This window comes from Phyllostomus discolor, chromosome 1 (genome assembly GCF_004126475.2).
Source record: "Phyllostomus discolor isolate MPI-MPIP mPhyDis1 chromosome 1, mPhyDis1.pri.v3, whole genome shotgun sequence".
Taxonomy (NCBI): domain Eukaryota; kingdom Metazoa; phylum Chordata; class Mammalia; order Chiroptera; family Phyllostomidae; genus Phyllostomus; species Phyllostomus discolor.
Window position 1 is genome coordinate 162470010 of NC_040903.2, and position 17786 is coordinate 162487795.

General features: G+C 37.3%; 1 protein-coding gene across 2 annotated transcripts in view; it reads right to left on the bottom strand.

Moving 5' to 3' along the window:
- TRPM7 (transient receptor potential cation channel subfamily M member 7) overlaps positions 1-17786 on the bottom strand; it is a 133102-nt gene that overhangs the window by 108915 nt on the left and 6401 nt on the right. The window lies entirely within an intron of this gene.

Genomic DNA, 17786 nt, shown 5'->3' on the forward strand with positions numbered 1-17786 from the left:
TAAACATCAGTAGGGTTAGTGCAGGTTATCACATGATTACAGATGTTTGATTTACCAGATTGCTGTAACAATCTTATATATGAATAACCAAATAAGAGAGCCTCAAAAGATAAAAAGCAAGAAATTAATAAGGAGAATAAGGCAAACCTAGGATCAACATAGAAAAGAACTCATTTCCCTCAATTATTGTGAAACTAAAATTATTTCAAATTTAAAAGACTATAAAAATTGATTTTTTATAGCATTACTTGGGCTTCTGCCTGGATCCTTAGACTCTGCAACCTGCTATGTGTAACTGATTAAAAAGGGATAAGACATTATATACTAAGACAGGTGAAACTCCATAAATTGGGATAAAGATCTTGGGTTTCATCCTATACAGATATAGATGTAGATACAGTATTATATCTCACCATGACAGTACAAAAAGAAAGAGCCTTTATTCTAAAAGGAAAACTCTAAAAGAGATATTCTAGAAAGAACTAAGATGGTTGAAGTTTTGCAGACTCCTCTGAAATCCTTCAGGTACCGTAATGATAAACCTTAGTTTATCCCCCAAAATTCTCTAATTCTGGTTCCAAAATTCGACCTGTCATTCAAGAAATGTCCATTTCTTAGGTCAATGGTTCTTCTTGAAATAGACTCATTTCATATTTTACTGAGAAAACTGATGCAACAAGAAGAGATTGTCTACAAACTTCTATCACATCTATCTACCAATGAGTATCTATACCCACATACTCTGCTTCTTTCCTATGACTATTTTTGCTCCTATTCAAATCCAACCATTCCACTGTGCCCTAGATCTCCTACCCCACTAACTAAAAGACACTGCCCACCAATTCTTTTAATTTTTTTCCTTCTTTATTAACTCATTCCTATCAGCATGCAATATGCCATTATTCTCTGTATTTTAAAAAACAAAACACAAATCTTTGCTTGACTGCACTTCCCTCTCAAGCTAACATTACATGTTTCTGCCTCCACCTACAGCAAAAGATCACTGGAAAAACATTTCCCTCTTTTCTTCTCCCACACTTTCTAAAACCCACTCCAGTTCAGCTTTCAAGCCAATGACTTCCTTTAAATCCAAAAACTGATTTTTGGGACTCATCTTCATTAATATTATCAGCAGCATTTAACAAAGTTGATCATTCTCATCTTGCTGAAACATTTTCATCAGTTAGTTTGGTTATCTTCCCTTTGTTGGCCACTCCTTTTATCTCCTTGCTGATTCCTCCCCAATATTTGGATTTCTTTTTTCCACTTATATTCACTCTTTCAGTACTCACATCCAGTATATCCTTAATATATTGGATGACTTCCAATTTATATATTCATGCCAGATCCTTTCCTGAACTCCATGCTCATATTTCCAAATGCCTGATCAACAGCTTCATTTTGATGTCTAACAGGCATCTCAAACTTAACATGGCCAAACCTGAACTCATCTTTCACCCAAACTCTCATTTTTCACGCAGTCTTCCTCATCTCAGTGAATGGCAACTCTACTCTTCCAGTTTTATTCTGTTTTTTTTTTTTTAGGATTTTGTTTGTTTGTTTGTTTATTTGTTTTTAGAGAGAAGGGGAAAGAGGAAGAAAGAGGGAGAAAAACATCAGTTGCCTCTAGCATGCCCCAACTGGGGGACCTGGCCTGCAACCCAGGCATGTGTTGTGACTGGCAATCGAATCAGTAACCTTTTGGTTCACAAAACAGCCAACCCACTAAGCCACACCAGTCAGGGTCAGAGCTATTCTTTAAGGCAAAAATCTTAGTGACATCCTTCATTTCTTCTTATCAGAGGTGTGCCCAGAAGGAGTCCAGACACTGTTAATATGAGAATGGTTTGCACAACACTGATGTAACCTGGCAGTCAAGGAAAATGGACTGGCATGCGCATGCATGAACAATGACAACTTCACTGTACTAGTCAGTAGAGGCAGTAAACTGTTAAGTGAGCATGTGTACAGTGAGGCCATCACATTCAAAATGACTGAATGAGTAGAGCAAATAATTTGCAAAAAAATTTGTACTAAGCTTGAATAGTCCTCCGTGGAAACTATTCAGATGATTCAGAAGGCCACAGTTATGGGCAACTGGTGACTGGCAGCTTCATCATGACAACCCAGCCGCTCATGCATCATGTCTTGTGCAGTATTTTTTTGTGAAACATCAAATCACCCAGGTGACTCAGCCCTCCTACAGCCTCGGTTTGGCACCCTGAACCTTCTGGTTTTTCCCAAAACTAAAATCACCTTTGAAAGGCAAGAGATTTCAGATCAATGAGATTCAGGAAAATATGATGGAATAGCTGATGGCATGCAGGAAAATGTGTGAGGACTCAAGATGCCTACTCTGAAGGGGGCTGAGGCTTCACTGTCCTATGTACCATGTTTCTTATATCTTCTTCAATAAATGTCTTTATTTTTCCTATTACATGGCTGGACACCCTCTGTATGTGTAAGAGGGTGCAGCAGGGGGCTCCCCAAAGAAGGATTTATAATGGGGGCCAGAACACAGGGTGTCCAGGAAATATTAAAAACATGGGATGTCCTCACTCCCCCAGTCTGAAGTAGGGCATGGGACACATGGAGCAGGGCCATTGAAGAGTTTTTTTGCATAGCAACAGTTTTGCAAATAACCTCAGGCACGGTCATTTAACACATCTATATAAGTTTTAACTGGTTTCATGGATATGTTAAATAGCTGTGGCTGTGCTTTTAAGCCAGGGAGATGGGAGTGACTTCCTCCCAGAATGTAACCAGGAGGCAACTCCCCCTGGTTACAGCACCTGCATGACAGGCTGAAGATGACTGGATCCATGCCACAGGGCCACACCTGCCTAGACTTACTATGGCAGCCCCCCAAAGATGGAAAAATATGGGAATGCTGGCAGGTGTAGCCAATTGTGGGGGGAGTCGGAAATGGGGCTGCAGAGGAAGATTGGCACTGGGATTTAAACCCAGGTGTGGCAGCCATGACAAGAGGAACCATGTGGGTTTGGGTCCCCCTTTGCCATGCAGCTTAGGAAGCTGGAAAGCAAGATGTAGCAGCGATGCAGAGCTCTCGCTTAGCAGTTTGGAAGAATGCAGGAGAGACACTGAGGGAAGGAAGGGGGTGAAAGGACGCTTGCTGGTGGGCCATGAGAAGGTGCCATGTAGTTCTAGATTAAGAAGTAGAGATCCCAGTGACATAGCTGATGGTATTGGGAACCGAGAGTGGCCTGCCAGCCAAGCATGGATTACTGGGGAGAACCAGGGGCTACCTGAGCCACAGACTTCTATTTCTTTTCCTGAGATATGGCACCCCAGGCCAGGCAAAGGGGAGAAGGAAGAACTGTGTGTGTTTGTGGGTGTTTTAAGGGACTTTGGGATTTTAACAAAGACATTAAGTCATTACTCTTAAGTCTGTACAACTTTTGAATAAACAATTCCTTAACTTTTCACCAATCTCTGGCATTGAGAGCTATGGTTCCCTGGTGGTGAGCAAGGCAAACCTAGTACAGGGGGACCCCAGGAGAAGGAGGGGGTCCGCTCAGTAACATTGTGCAACCCCTTCTCCAGTGGCCAATCAGGGAAAATCATGGGAGATCACATGCACAGTAGCTTTAAAGTAATCCAACTACTTGTACATGCGTAATAAAAGCCCACCAAAACTAGCCAGGAACGATTCACCCTATAATAGAATCCCTCCAGCCCATAAGGTCAATCTCTGCTTGGAGTTGGCCTGCTCCCATGTTCTCTGCTATAAACTCTGAGTGTTCGGTTCAATTCTTTGTCCTGATCACCAAGAACCTGGTTACCTGTGCCCACCTGTGACAGACAGACCTCGTATACTTTGTATATATAACCTCACGAGCAAAACCTGTCAGCTTGCCTTCAAAACATATCCAGAATCAATCACTTCTCAACCTCCACTGCTACTATTCTGATCCAAGCATCATCACCTCTTGCCTGGCTTACTGCACAAACCACTCACGTCACCTTTCAGTCTATTCCTCAAGAGAGATAAAGTTATCCTTTAAAAATATGTCATATGTCACTTCTCTGCTCAAATCTTTCTAATACCTTCACATTTTATTCAAGAGTTTTATAAGAGCCAAGTTCTTAAAATTGTTAAGGTCCTAGGGCTCTGCATTTCTGCATCCTACCTCATTACTTTCATTCTATTACCTCCTTCAAGTCTTTCAGCAAATGTCACCATCTTGTTGAGGCTTTCACTATTTAAAAATGCCAGCCCATCCCTCCTGGTCCCTTACACTACTACAGAGCAACAGAACTACTGCCAGGATCACTTTGAGAGCATTATCCTGAGAATGGAAAGATATGGCTATGTCAGTTAAACTGCAGGTATATTATTCCTATCCTGGCCCCTTCTCCCACTGCACAACTATACACTGACACTAGGCAGAGTGTCTATAACTGAAAAGATGTTTTTCATGTGACTTGTGCTTGTAACTTAAAAAAAAACCACATCACTTGTAGTGCTTCTGATGTGTAATGACGTGAGGCTGAATTTCTACCAAAGCCAACTTAACCTATAGCTTTAAATTCATCAAATTTTCATTATGCTCCTAGTATTAAAAAACACATGATTTGGGGACTGGCACTGAAATTATACTGTGATCTGACATTTAAAAGGTCGCTTTTCTCTTTTAGAAAAATCAGAACTGGTATGCAAAAAAAAAAAAGGGGGCAGATTAATTGTTGCATTTACTTCTATATGCCTACTAATTTATCTGTTTATTACTTAATGAAATCCAGACATAGACAGTATAAAGTGTGTCAAAGATTTATTTGGAATTTCTCCCTGTGAGCTATTTGGAAACAATTGGCAAAGACCACAGTTCAGTCCCATGCTATGTTAACGATGTACACCAAAATCAGATACTAGAACTAGATACTTAATGTAGTTGAATAACCTACTGAAGAATGGAAATACAGATGCACTGAGAAGCACTCAGTTTGCTCTACTATCACTATATAAAGTTTGTATTTAACTAAATCATTTGCAGTTTATCAGCATACATCTGAAGCCTACAATATAAATGACAAAAGGACAAAAGATGAACACACAGCATGAGCAAATGTGTTAATAAGGAAAGTGGAAATTTTTAAGGAGTTCTGTTAAACAACTACTATTTGAGAAAAAACGAAGAAGCCTGGGGATATAGAGGTTCAAAACAGGCTTCCCCAAAATACTCCACTTTGGCATATTATTATTTTATTGTATTACAAACTGAAGGCAATTAACACCCTGCAGGCTCACAAGAAACTTTTCTCTCTCCCTTAAATAATTTAAATTAGGATCCTTGCCCATAAAAAGAGTTATCACCAGAAATAATTTCTGGGCAAACTCTCATCACCATATCCTATGAATTGACCTTCCCCATCTCTGATATACCAAAGCATCTTACTTCACCTTTAACTGAGAATGTCATAAACACCCCATTTCCCCTTTCTGTCTTTGAACCCCTCACGTTGTGGTGTCTCTGACTCTTGTGTATGTGAGACTCCTGTGAAGATGTATGTATTAAATCTGGTTATTTTCTCTTGGTATTGTTTTGTGTAGATTTAATTATGAGATTCCATTTAAAAAAAAAAAAAACCTTAAGGGTAGAGGAAAACTTTCTTCCTTCCCCACAGGGAGCATTTGAAAATATATGAGAATAAGTCAATTATACCTAAATTTTTTTAAAAAACAAGGTATTCTAGGTATTCTTATTAGTAATAATGTTAAATGTTTAAAAAAACACAGCGAATATATGAGAGCAGATAAATGCTACGCAATGTAACCTTGTACAATTTACATCCTTTTTTTTTCCCTCCTCCTCTTGATAGTACAATTAGGCTGAAAACCAGTAAGGATAGAATAGAATTAAACAGCACTAATAGCCAATTTTACCTGGTGGAATTTAAAGAATACTCACCCAATAACATATATTGACATAGTACTTAACGTCCAGATAATATAAAGAACTGTGAAAACTCAACAGCAAAAAAACAATCCAATTAGAAAATGGGCAAATTTCTCCAAAGAGGACATGCTTATTTTACCAAATAAGCATATACAAAAATGTTCAGTTTCACTGGTCATTAGGGAAATGCAAATTTCAAAGCACAATGAGATCCTATTTCACATCTACTGAAAGGGCTATAATCAAAGGCCAACAATACCAAGTACTGGCAACAATGTATAAGCTGGAACTCTCATACTATCCTAGTAGGACTGTAGAATTACATAAACACTTAGGAAGGAAAAGTGTGGTTGTTTACTAGTAAGTTAAACATAAACTTCCATGATGAAACTCCTAAGTATCCCCCCATGAAAAATGAAAACATGTCCACACAAATACTTCTATTTGAAAGTGCACAGAAACATTATTCATAATAATCAACAAAATGAAATATACCCATACAACAGTATACTACTTAACAATAAAAAGGGACAAGCTAAGTATAACATGCAGCACTGCTGGACCTCAAAAACATTATGCTAAGTGGAAAAAGTAAGGCACATCAGATTATATAATTCCATTTACATGAAATTTCTAGAAAAGGCAAAACCATAGAAACAGTTTAGTAATTGCCTAGTTTAAGAATGAGAGCAAGGATAAAGTGCAAATGGGAACTTTGTGAGGTGACTAAAATTTTCTAAAACTGGACTGTGGTGGTTATAAAACTAAATAAATTGATAAAAACCATCAAATTTGTACAGTTGCAGAAAGGGCACATTTCGCGGCATGTGCATTATACCACAATAAAGCTGTTTGAAAGGCAAGGGAGGGTTATTAGGCATGTAAAACAGAATGAGATGGTCAAATGTATGTTTAATCAGAGTTCCAGAAGAAGAAAGGGGAAATCATGGGCAGAGGCAGTGTTTAAAGAGATGATGAGAATCTCCAAGAACAGATGGAAAAACTCCAATCCAGACTCTGAAAACCGAACTACCAAACAGGACTTAAAAATAAAAAAGTCCACATCTAAATATGTATTAGTAAAACTTCATAATATGAAGATACAGAAAAAAACTTTAGAAAAGTTAATTTAGGCTAGGTCAAAGGTAGAACATTTCAGAAATGATCTTCTGTTATAGTTACAAGTTTATACTTATAAAATACTTTGAGGCATACATTTTCAAATATAAATTTCCTAAAGATAGTGACTGTTTATAAACTGCTTTGAACTGAAAGTCAGAGGAGTACAAAGCCCACCAAGGGATTCCTCTTAGGCTCAAATAGATATAAAAAATCCCATTAATACCATAGGCCACACTTGGCACCAGTGTCTTAGAAAAACAGATCAGGGGGTCACAGATTACCAACAAGGCAGCATCGACTATTCCTCTTTGGTGGGTAGGAGTCCTGGGATCAACCATGCAGCACAGGGCTCAAGTGCAAGGAGAAAAGATACACATTGAGAAGGTACAAGATCTGCCCTTGCTTTCCTCATGCTCCTCAAAAGCCAATGCCCCTTATTACAACCTCACAGACATAGCTTCCAAGGTCCCACCAAGGAATATGCCCAGTAACAGGAGTCACCCCACACACAGGTAAACTCAAAGGCATGACTTCCCTATTACTAGATATTTATATATTCCCAATCCACATATAATTTTCCTACATGTCACATAAAAAATGTTGCCTAAAAACATAGTTGACATTGTATCTTTTGTAAAACCTTTACCCAAAGTGCATATAACAAGAGATAATTTTAATTAGGGCACTGTTCTAAATGTTTTATATGCATTAACTTATTCTACACTCACAGTAATCCCATGAGTTGGGTACTATTAGTATTTCCACATTACAGATGCAGACAGAGACTTAGACATTGAAGTTAGGAAACTGCCCTGAAGTCAAATAGCTAACAGTTTGCTCTGGCTCCAAGGCCTCTACTGACATGTTAAGAGAAATTTACATATGCATTTCAAAATCACTTCATATAATTTAAATAAGCCACCTTTCTTACATCTGTTTTGAAACCTGTAAGTAGAAATATATTAATTACTTTCAAAAATAGAATTCCTATGTGACCACGATACATAACATTTTCTGAACAGGAAAAACACAAAAAGAACAGAGGGGTTAACTACCTCTCCTAAAAGGCATTGTTAATTAATAACTACTGGTAAACAGTATTAGCTTTTCCCCTTTCTTTCTCTCATTCTGCTCCTCATCCAAAGCCTGCCTGAAGCAACTCTACAGTTAATCAAATCAAGGTGAAGACAGGGATGGAGGGATTAGATCAACAGATTTCAAAATGTTTTCTCTATTGCAATTAAGTCTAAATGCTGGCTTGAAAAATTCTGGATATTTACTAATTGAAATACTCATAAAAATGAATCACTGATATATACTTTTCATAACTTATGCCTTTCTTCTAAATGCAAATAAAAATACTCTCATTGTCATTTTTATTTAAAAGAGTTATATATGTAAGAAACATTAATCCCAAATAGCATTTACCATAAGTGATCAGAACTCTCTTTGGGATGATTCACCTGGCAGGGCGACAAGTAAAAGTAGACTAGAGCTACCACAGTCTTTTGGGGACGGGAAACAGGGCATGGACTAGAAAAGAAATGAACATGACAGATTATTTCTAAATTTATTTTTGTACAATGCCTTATAAAAAAATAACACTACAGATTGATTATTATCACCCTAGTTTCTCATCTGTCATTCAAAATCACTTCTACAATTATTCCCAAAAACATGTATAACTTAACGGGGCCCAAAAGAATACCTTTCCCATTAAACTGATACTCGTTCAATATCCCCATTTCTTGAGAAAAGTATGGCTATACTCCAAAAGGGGAATCAGCAACCCAATTAAAAAATGGGCAAAGGACCTGAAGAGACACTTCTCCAAGGACATACACATGGCCCAGAGACATATGAAAAATGCTCAACACCATTAGCCATCAGAGATGCAAATTAAACCACAATGAGATATCACCTCACATGTGTCAGAATGGTTATTGTTAATAAATCAAACAAGTCCCGGTGAGGATGTGGAGAAAAGGGAACCCTAGTGCAGTGTTGGTGGGAATGCAAACTGGTGCAGCCACTGTGGAAAACAGTGTGGAATTTCCTCAAAAAATTAAAAATGGAACTGCTTTATGACCCAGCAATTCCGCTGCTCGGAGTATACCCTAAGAATCCTGATACACCAATTCAAAAGAACTTACGCACCCCTATGTTCATAGCAGCGCTATTTACAATAGCCAAGTGTTAGAAACAGCCCAAGTGCCCAGCAGTACATAAGTGGATTAAAAAATTGTGGTACATTTACACATTGGAATACTATGCAGCAGAAAGAAAGAACTCATTCCTACCCTTTGTGACAGCTTGGATGGAACTGGAGACTATTATGGTAACTGAAATAATCCAGTTGGTGAAAGAGAAATACCCTGTGACCTCACTTACAACTGGAATCTAATGAAGAAAATAAACTAATGAGAAAAATAGAACCAGAGATATGGAAACATGGAACAGACTGATAGCTGTAGGGGGATGGGGGGGGAATGGTGGAAGTAAGGGGAAAGGACTAGTCAAAGAACATGTATGAATGATGCATGGGCATGGACAATGGAGAAAGGACTGACTGTGGGCAAGAGGGGTAGGCTGGGTGGAGGGGGGGGGCAAAAAGAAAAAGAAAGAAAGTGGGATGACTTAATAGAATAAATAATAATAAAAAAATAAACGGGAGATCAAATTTTTTCTATAAAGGACCAGATGGTAAATACTTTAGGCTTACTGGACCACATACTATCCCTGTTACCTATTCTTTGTTCTGTTTTTTTAACCCTTAAAAAAAATGTAAGAACCATTCTTAGCCAAGGCCATATAAAACAGGCCTTGGCCAGATTTGGCCCACAACGCATAATCTGCCAACTCATGCTCCAAATCCCATAAAAACATGTGCCTTTCCCATTACCTCTAAATCAAGTCAATCCAAAAGCATTTGCCAAGCCCCTCAGATTCTTCCCCTACAGTTTCTTGACACCAATGTCCCTTCTACCCAGTTCTATAGTTCCAGTAAATCCTTGTATTAAGAGTTGCTTTTCAATTGGGGAGGGAGGGAGGGTAATGAGTTTCAGGTGCACATTAACAAGTTATTTTTCAACAGACTTTCAATAGAAAAAGCATTTAAATAAGCCTTACAGATGTAACCATAAAACCATAACATCACTAAACAAAAGCTCTAGTGTTTGAGTATATATATCTAGGTTTTCCAGAAATACATCTTTTCTGATCACAACCTAAGACACTTTAGTCACTTTTAGTACTCATTTTTGTCAGTCTTTTATGATAAAATATAAAACTACTCAAAACACAGATGCTGGATTTCAAAACCTAAAACAAATCTTGCTCACAATTAGTTTCATTTTATCATTCTTGTTATAAATTAACAGCCAGTACTATCTCTTTACAACCTTAAATCTATCAGTTTTAATAAAAAAGTCCATCCAAAACTTTAGCAAAAAAAAGTCACTTTGCTAAAGACCCTTAAATCGTGTCACTCCAAAGCTCACAAATTTTTACTAAATTTTGTTCCTAAAGACATAAAACTAACATGTTTTAGGATTATCTCCTACAGCTTCCCCTACCTTAATTATTTACTAATTTTATTTATTTAAGGGGCTTACAGCCTCTCATTCCATTTGTGTAACCACCAAACATAAATATATTCTCCCCACTCACAGCATTCTTGTTATTTATGCCCTTCGTATATTACATTAGGCATTGGCTTCAGGTACCTGACAGTCACATACCCCAGCCAAGAGTTGTAAACCCTTCACAATGATAGGTTTCCATAATTTTAAGTTTCTGAGTTTCTGCTCTGCCATCAATTACCCAATCAAACAGGCCCTGGATTATCAATATTATGGTAAATTCCTAATTTCATGCTTTTTTTTTTTTTTGCTAGGCTGCATTCCTGAATTTTACCAACAGATGGCACACTATAAACACAAACCTGAAAATTACTCAACACGTTCCAGGTAAAGAAAAAACTATAATCACAGAATGTTAACACAAGAAGGAAATTTAAAGATCATTTACTCAACTTCAGTGGTTAAAGAGCACAGATGCTGGAGTCAGAGTAACCTGACTTAGAATTCTAGCTCTGCTATTTAGTATCTATGCAACTCTCACCAAATTTCTGAACATGTTTCTTTAGTTAACTAGAATAATAATAGTACCTATCTACAGATGTTGCTCTAAAGGTTAAACAAAATGATCCATGCAAGGTGTTTTAGCACAACACCTGGCACACAGTAAAATCTCAACAATGCTTCAAAATTCCATAAATTATATTGATAAATTCTTCCTGTCTACCAGCAATAGGCACACATACATTATAAATACACCCTCTAACCACTTCCTACTCTCCAGCACATCCTTCCTGCCTAGATGCTGACGGGAAAAACTGGAGAAAAAATAATTTTAATGGCTTAAAAATTCTACTTCAAAGTAACATATCAAAATGAATATATTTTTAGAACTAAATACACTGTATGGTTTATATATTAATATTATGATGGTTCTATAGAACTAACCTTCTCACAGACAAAAACCATAAACTCTAGACAAAATAAAATTTAAAAAAGACTACTGACCAGCACTGAAAACAACCGAAAGGCAGAAATTGTTTCGGAGTCTATACTTGAAAAAAGGGAACAGCAAAGAGTGAGTCTCCAATTTTTAAGGTGTTTTTTTTGGGGGGGGGGGGGGAGTAGTTGTTGACCTGAAGAGAGGTCCCATCCACACCTACTTAGTAGCTAAAAGTCCAAGAGAAATCCCAGTCTTACTAGCTTGAAGAAACAGAATACCAAGTTCAAGGTGACAACAGCATTTGGGAAGTGGTGGGGAAAATTCTGCAAAAAAAGTGAATCACAGAAAAGGAGCCCTAAATGCTGTATATTAGCTCTGTCCAAATCTCTGGCTGACCTATGAAGTACATATATATGCAGGCTCCAAGCAGCCCAACTGAGAATAAAATAACTGAACAGGTATTTTTTGCTGACCCCTGAAGGAAACAGAGTTTGGAATTTTGAGCACAGTCAAGCTAATCAATTACTATCTTATTCTGTGTGACTGCCAACACAAATACCGTTAAGACTGGGTGGCTTACACAACCAAAATTCATTCTCCGACAGTTCTAGAGACTGGAATCCAAGATCAAGGTGCCAGCAGAGTCAGTGTCTGGTGAGAGTGCTCCCCCCCAAGGTGCACACAGCTCTTTTCATTGTGTCCTCACACGGTGGAGAGCATGAGCAAGTTCTCTGGTGTCTTTTCTTATAAGGGCCACACCCTTGTGACCTCCTATAACTCTAATTAAATCCTAAAGGCTGCATCTCCAAATACCATCACATTGGAGGTTAATTTGGGGGGAACAACACTTAAGTTGGGGGGACACAAGCATTCAGTCTGTAACAATTACTTTAAAAATAAAGTCTTCAGAGGACTATAATAAAACCCAGAGTCTCTACATGGTAACATTCACAAAGTCTACGGTACAATCCAAAATTACTACGTATAAGAAGAAACAGAAAAACGTGATCCATATTAACAAATTAAAAAGGAATCTGTCTACTAATAAAATGCATATGCTTAAAAAACTAAATAACACTACAGACCTAGAAATTCCAAGTTATGTGATAAATCTGTACATAGGTCAACATGCCTGCCATCAAGGACACAGACAATGACAAAGCAAAATTAAGGCTAGCCCAAAGCAAAATGTTGAAATAGGCTGGCACTGTCTAACTTCCTCACAAGTGTCCAATTCACCTGACTTTCTGGCACTCTTACACAGGCCCTTACTCTAGAGTTCTGCTCTTAATCTTAATTGGCTACCAACTACTTAACTAATAATTTGATATTATTAATAATTCAGATATGAACCCTTTAAGAGGTTTTTTAAAATTCTCTGAGCTTTATTTTTTTAGAGGGTTATTTTATTTTCCTTTGAGAGAGAGGAAGGAGAGAAAGAAACATCAATGTGAGAGAGAAACACCAACAGGATGCCTCCTGCATGTACCCCTCAATGGGGATGGAGCCTGCAACCAAGGTATGTGCCTGAATGGGAATCTCACTGGTGACCGACCCTTCAGTTACGGGACAATGCTCCAATCAACTGAGCCACATTGTCCAGGGCCCTTGAGGTTTTATAGGCACTGTTGAAAAGCCTCTGTGGAATGACAAATAGTTGGCAAAATTTTGTGTATTAAAAAATTAAACTGAATCAAATTCAGACCCCTGACTATGTAAAGAGAGTACTACTGTATCCAATCTTATTTTCTGTTGGTTCTGCTTTCCTGCTGACCCCATGGAGATTGTTACCCTGATTTTTTAATAGACCAATATGGCCTCAGATTTATGGGACAGAAAATAGGATAAAGAAAAGTGTGAGCAACTGACACCATACCATACCATGGAGCCCAAGATATTAAATAACTGAAGATTAGGCACACTTAGTTTAAAAAATTGCCAACCTCAATTTAGCTCAAACAGTACTTTTTTCCCTCAGGTATTCCAGAGGAAATCTTATCTAAAATAATTCATTCAACATAAAGAATTATTAGAAAAATGAAAAGGGGTCAAAACTCATCTTTTTAGAAAAAACACAATGGCAAAAAAATAATCAAACATTTTAATTTTCTTATGCTAAGTCAAAAAATTTTACCTAGACACTCAGATTGCTTTAAAAATCAAAATAAACATTAACACAGAAGACAAACAGAACAAAGACATAAATTGTTTAGAAACGGAAACATGCATTTAAGGAAACTTGGTGTAAGATGGAGAGAGCAATACCAATAAGGAGGAAACATGCACTCTTATACTATATGTATATAAATTATCACACTAAATCCAAAAATGAATACTAGATGGATTAAAGTCAAAATGTGAAAAGCAAAATTAACTTTTTACAAAAACAAACTTTATAAATTTAGGATAAGAGAAAGCATATACTGTAAAATAAATACTTTATTACACTAAAATTAGTAAGCAATGCAACAGCCCCAAAATAAGTAAATAACCTACCATAAACAAAGTGAAAAAGTAAAAGGTACAGACTGGAGAAGATATCTGCAGCTCATAAAAGCAAAAAAATAGTATTCAGGATATATAAAAAACTACAAGTAAATAAATAAGATAAACTAATATAAAATTGGGCAAAGGTTGTAAATATTCAATTCACCAGAAAGACGGTAACCACAGCCAAAAACCTGTAACCTGAAATAACACTCAATGTTACTGGTGGCCAGTGGCTTGCAAATTAAAATCAGAAACTTTTTTATATTCATGAGTCTGGCAAAATAAAATAACCTAATCAACTAAGTGTTGGCAAAGAAGTTTCTAAAATGGGAACCCTTATACAGGGAGTGTAAACTGCACTACTACTTTGGTCAACACTTGGGCAATAGCTATAAAGTTGAAGATGCACCTAACCTATGACCCAACAATTCTACTTCTGGATATAGACATCCTAGAAAAATTCTCACATGTGCACATAAGTTGGTACATACAAGACTGTTGCATCATTATTTGTAAAGAACCAGAAACCACCTAAATGCCCAATAACAGCAAAGTGGACAATGTATAACAGTCATATAATGGAATAAAATACAGCCATTAAAAAGGACAAACTAGACCTTACATCTATCAACATGTATAAGTCATCAAAACCTAACTGATTAAAAAGGAAAAGGTGCACATAATTCCATAAAAAGATGAACATAATTCCATATATATAAAACCTGGAAATACCAAAAAAACCCACCATATATTACATATACTCTATGTGACAACACTATAAAAGTATGCAAAGGAACAGTAAAGACTTAAGTAGTTATGTCTGCAGAAGGGGAAAGTAGAATGAGATTTTGATGGTGTATGTAAGAGGCTTCAATTTTATCTGTAATATTTTATTTCTTAGGCTGGGTAGCAGGTACATGAATGTCCACTATATTATGACCTACTGACTTTTATATATCTGAATTCCGTAACAAAAAAAAAAATTACCTAAGAACTCCAATTATATACATTTATTTTAAGATATTATGTAGTTGCGGTCAAACAGTACAATTTTAAACACATGGCAACTTTTGTTTGGAAAAAAAATAGTACAATTTAAATTCTTCAGTTTTACTTCCACCTCTTCGTTAAAATATTTCCCCAAAACAATACAATCTGTTGAATTAAATAGATCCATCACAAATATCCAATTCAATACAACTGTTATTTTGATTCAATCAATATCTAGTATAGCTGTTGATGTTTTCAGATGATGCCACAAAAATTAATTTGAAAAAGAAATCTAAAGAAAATATTATTAGGGACTTCGGTCAACGTGGAGGTATAGGTAAATATGGCTTGCCTCCTGTACAACCATAGCAAAAATTACACCTAGACTACAAAACAAGTATCACCCAGAATCCTCAGAAAATCAAGCAACCAAGGAATTCAAAAGTCATATTCATCCAGATGGGTGAGCTGGCTGGAGATACACAAAGATGTAGGGGATCACACACCCACAAGTGGTGGATAAAAACTGGGAGAGATATCTTGGGAGTGAAGGGAGGGCTATCTCAGGTGCAGGGGATCCCATCACCACACCAAACCACCCAGACCATACTGGGTTCCAGTGACAGGAAGATAAGTCCCTATAACTTCTGGCTGTAAAAACCAGTAGGGGTTAGAGTGGCAAAACAAATTGGGGGATTTTCAGGAGTCTCTTCTTAAAGGACCTGCAACAGACTTAAGACTTACGTAGACCAGGGGTGTCAAACTCATTTTCACCGGGGGCCACATCAGCCACACAGTTGCCTTCAAAGGGCTGAATGTCATTTCAACTCCTTAACAGTTAAGGAGTAGTTACATTTATAGAGTCCTAAAATTATTTTGGCCCTTTGAAGGCAACCATGAGGCTGATGTGGCCCCCAGTGAAAATGAGTTTGACACCATGACATAGACTTACTCCTTCTGGGCTTCAGCACTGGGGCTGCAGCTGGAAAAACACCAGTTATATACGGGAGAAACTACAGTGTCTGGCAACAGGGTGAGTGCGGGGGTGGACAGCTTCCTCCCAGACAAAACTCTAGAGGTCAGGGAGCAGCACTGTCCCCTTTCTGAGCCCTCCCCCACATACAGCCACAGAGAGGCAACACCTATTAGCAATACCATCAAGCTAGTTCACATAGGTTGCCCACCCTGGCTCCACACCATCCAACTTACCAGTGCATTTTTCTTCAAAAAGCCATGATACCAAAACAGGGAGCCAAAGCAGCTCTACCTAATACACAGAAAGAAACACAGGGAGGCTGCCAAAATGAGAAGACAAAGAAACATAGCCCAAATGAAAGACCAGAACAAAACTTCAGAAAAACAACTAAACAAAATAGAGATAAGCAATCTATCAGACGCAGAGTTCAAAACACTGGTTATCAGGATGCTTGAGAAACTCATTGGGTACTTCAACAGTATAAAAGAGACACAGGCAGAAATGGAGATTACACTAAGTGAAATAAAGAAAAATATATAGGAAACCAACTGTGGAGTGTATGAAGCCAAGAATCAAATTACGACTAGGAACATAAGGAAGAAAAAAGCATTCAATCAGAACAGCAAGGAGAAAAAAGAATCCAAAAAAACAAGGATTGGCTAAGAAGCCTCTGGGACAACTTCAAATGTACCAACATTCAAATCATAGAGACGCCAGAAAGAGACGAGAAAGAACAAGACACTGAAAACTTATTTGAAAAAATAATGCAAGAAAACTTCCCCAATCTGATGAAGGACATAGACATACAAACCCAGGAAGCACAGAGAGACCCAAACAAGATGGATGCAAAGAGGCCCACTCCAATACACATCATAATTAAAATGCCAAGGTTAAAGATACAGAGAGAATCTTAAAAGCAGCAACAGAAATGCAGATAGTTACCTTCAAAAGAGTTCCCATAAGACTCTCAGCTGATTTCTAAAAAGAAACTTTGCAGGCTAGAAGGGACTAGCAAGAAGCACTCAAAGTGATGAAAAGCAAGAACCTACAACCTAGATTACTTTCTCCAGCAAAGCTATCATTTAAAATTGAAGAGCAGATAAAGTGCTTCCCAGACAAGGTAAAGCTAAAGAGGTTCATCATCACCAAGCTATTATTACAGGAAATGTTAAAGGGACTTATTTAAGAAAAAAAGATAAAAAACTATGGACAATAAAATGGCAATAATTTCATCATTATCAATGATTGAATCTAAAAAAAACAAATTAAGCAAACAAGCAGAACAGAAACAGAATTATAGATATGGAGATTACTTGGAGGGTTATCAGTTGGGAGGGTAACGGGGGATATCAGGGGCGGGGGAAGTTACAGGGATTAAGAAATAAGTACAAAGTAGTAGGTACAGAATTGACAGGGGGATGTTAGAAACAGTATAGGAAATTGAGAAGCCAAAGAACTTATATGCATGACCCATGGACATAAACTAAGTGAGGGACTGCCAGAGGGAATAGGGGTACCAGGTGGAGGGGAGCAAAGAGGGAAAATTGGGACAACTGTGATAGCCTAATAGCCTAATAAAATATATTTAAAAATAAAATATTAGGATATTCTCTATTATAAAACTTGAGCATTAATTTTGTGAGTAAACCATACTAACTTATTTTCTATCCCTGAGTAGTATGATGATAAACCTCATTGATACATTCATAACAGAGTTCTAATGGTTTTTATTAAAGAGTTCTACCCATCACAGAATTCTATTTAGTTCA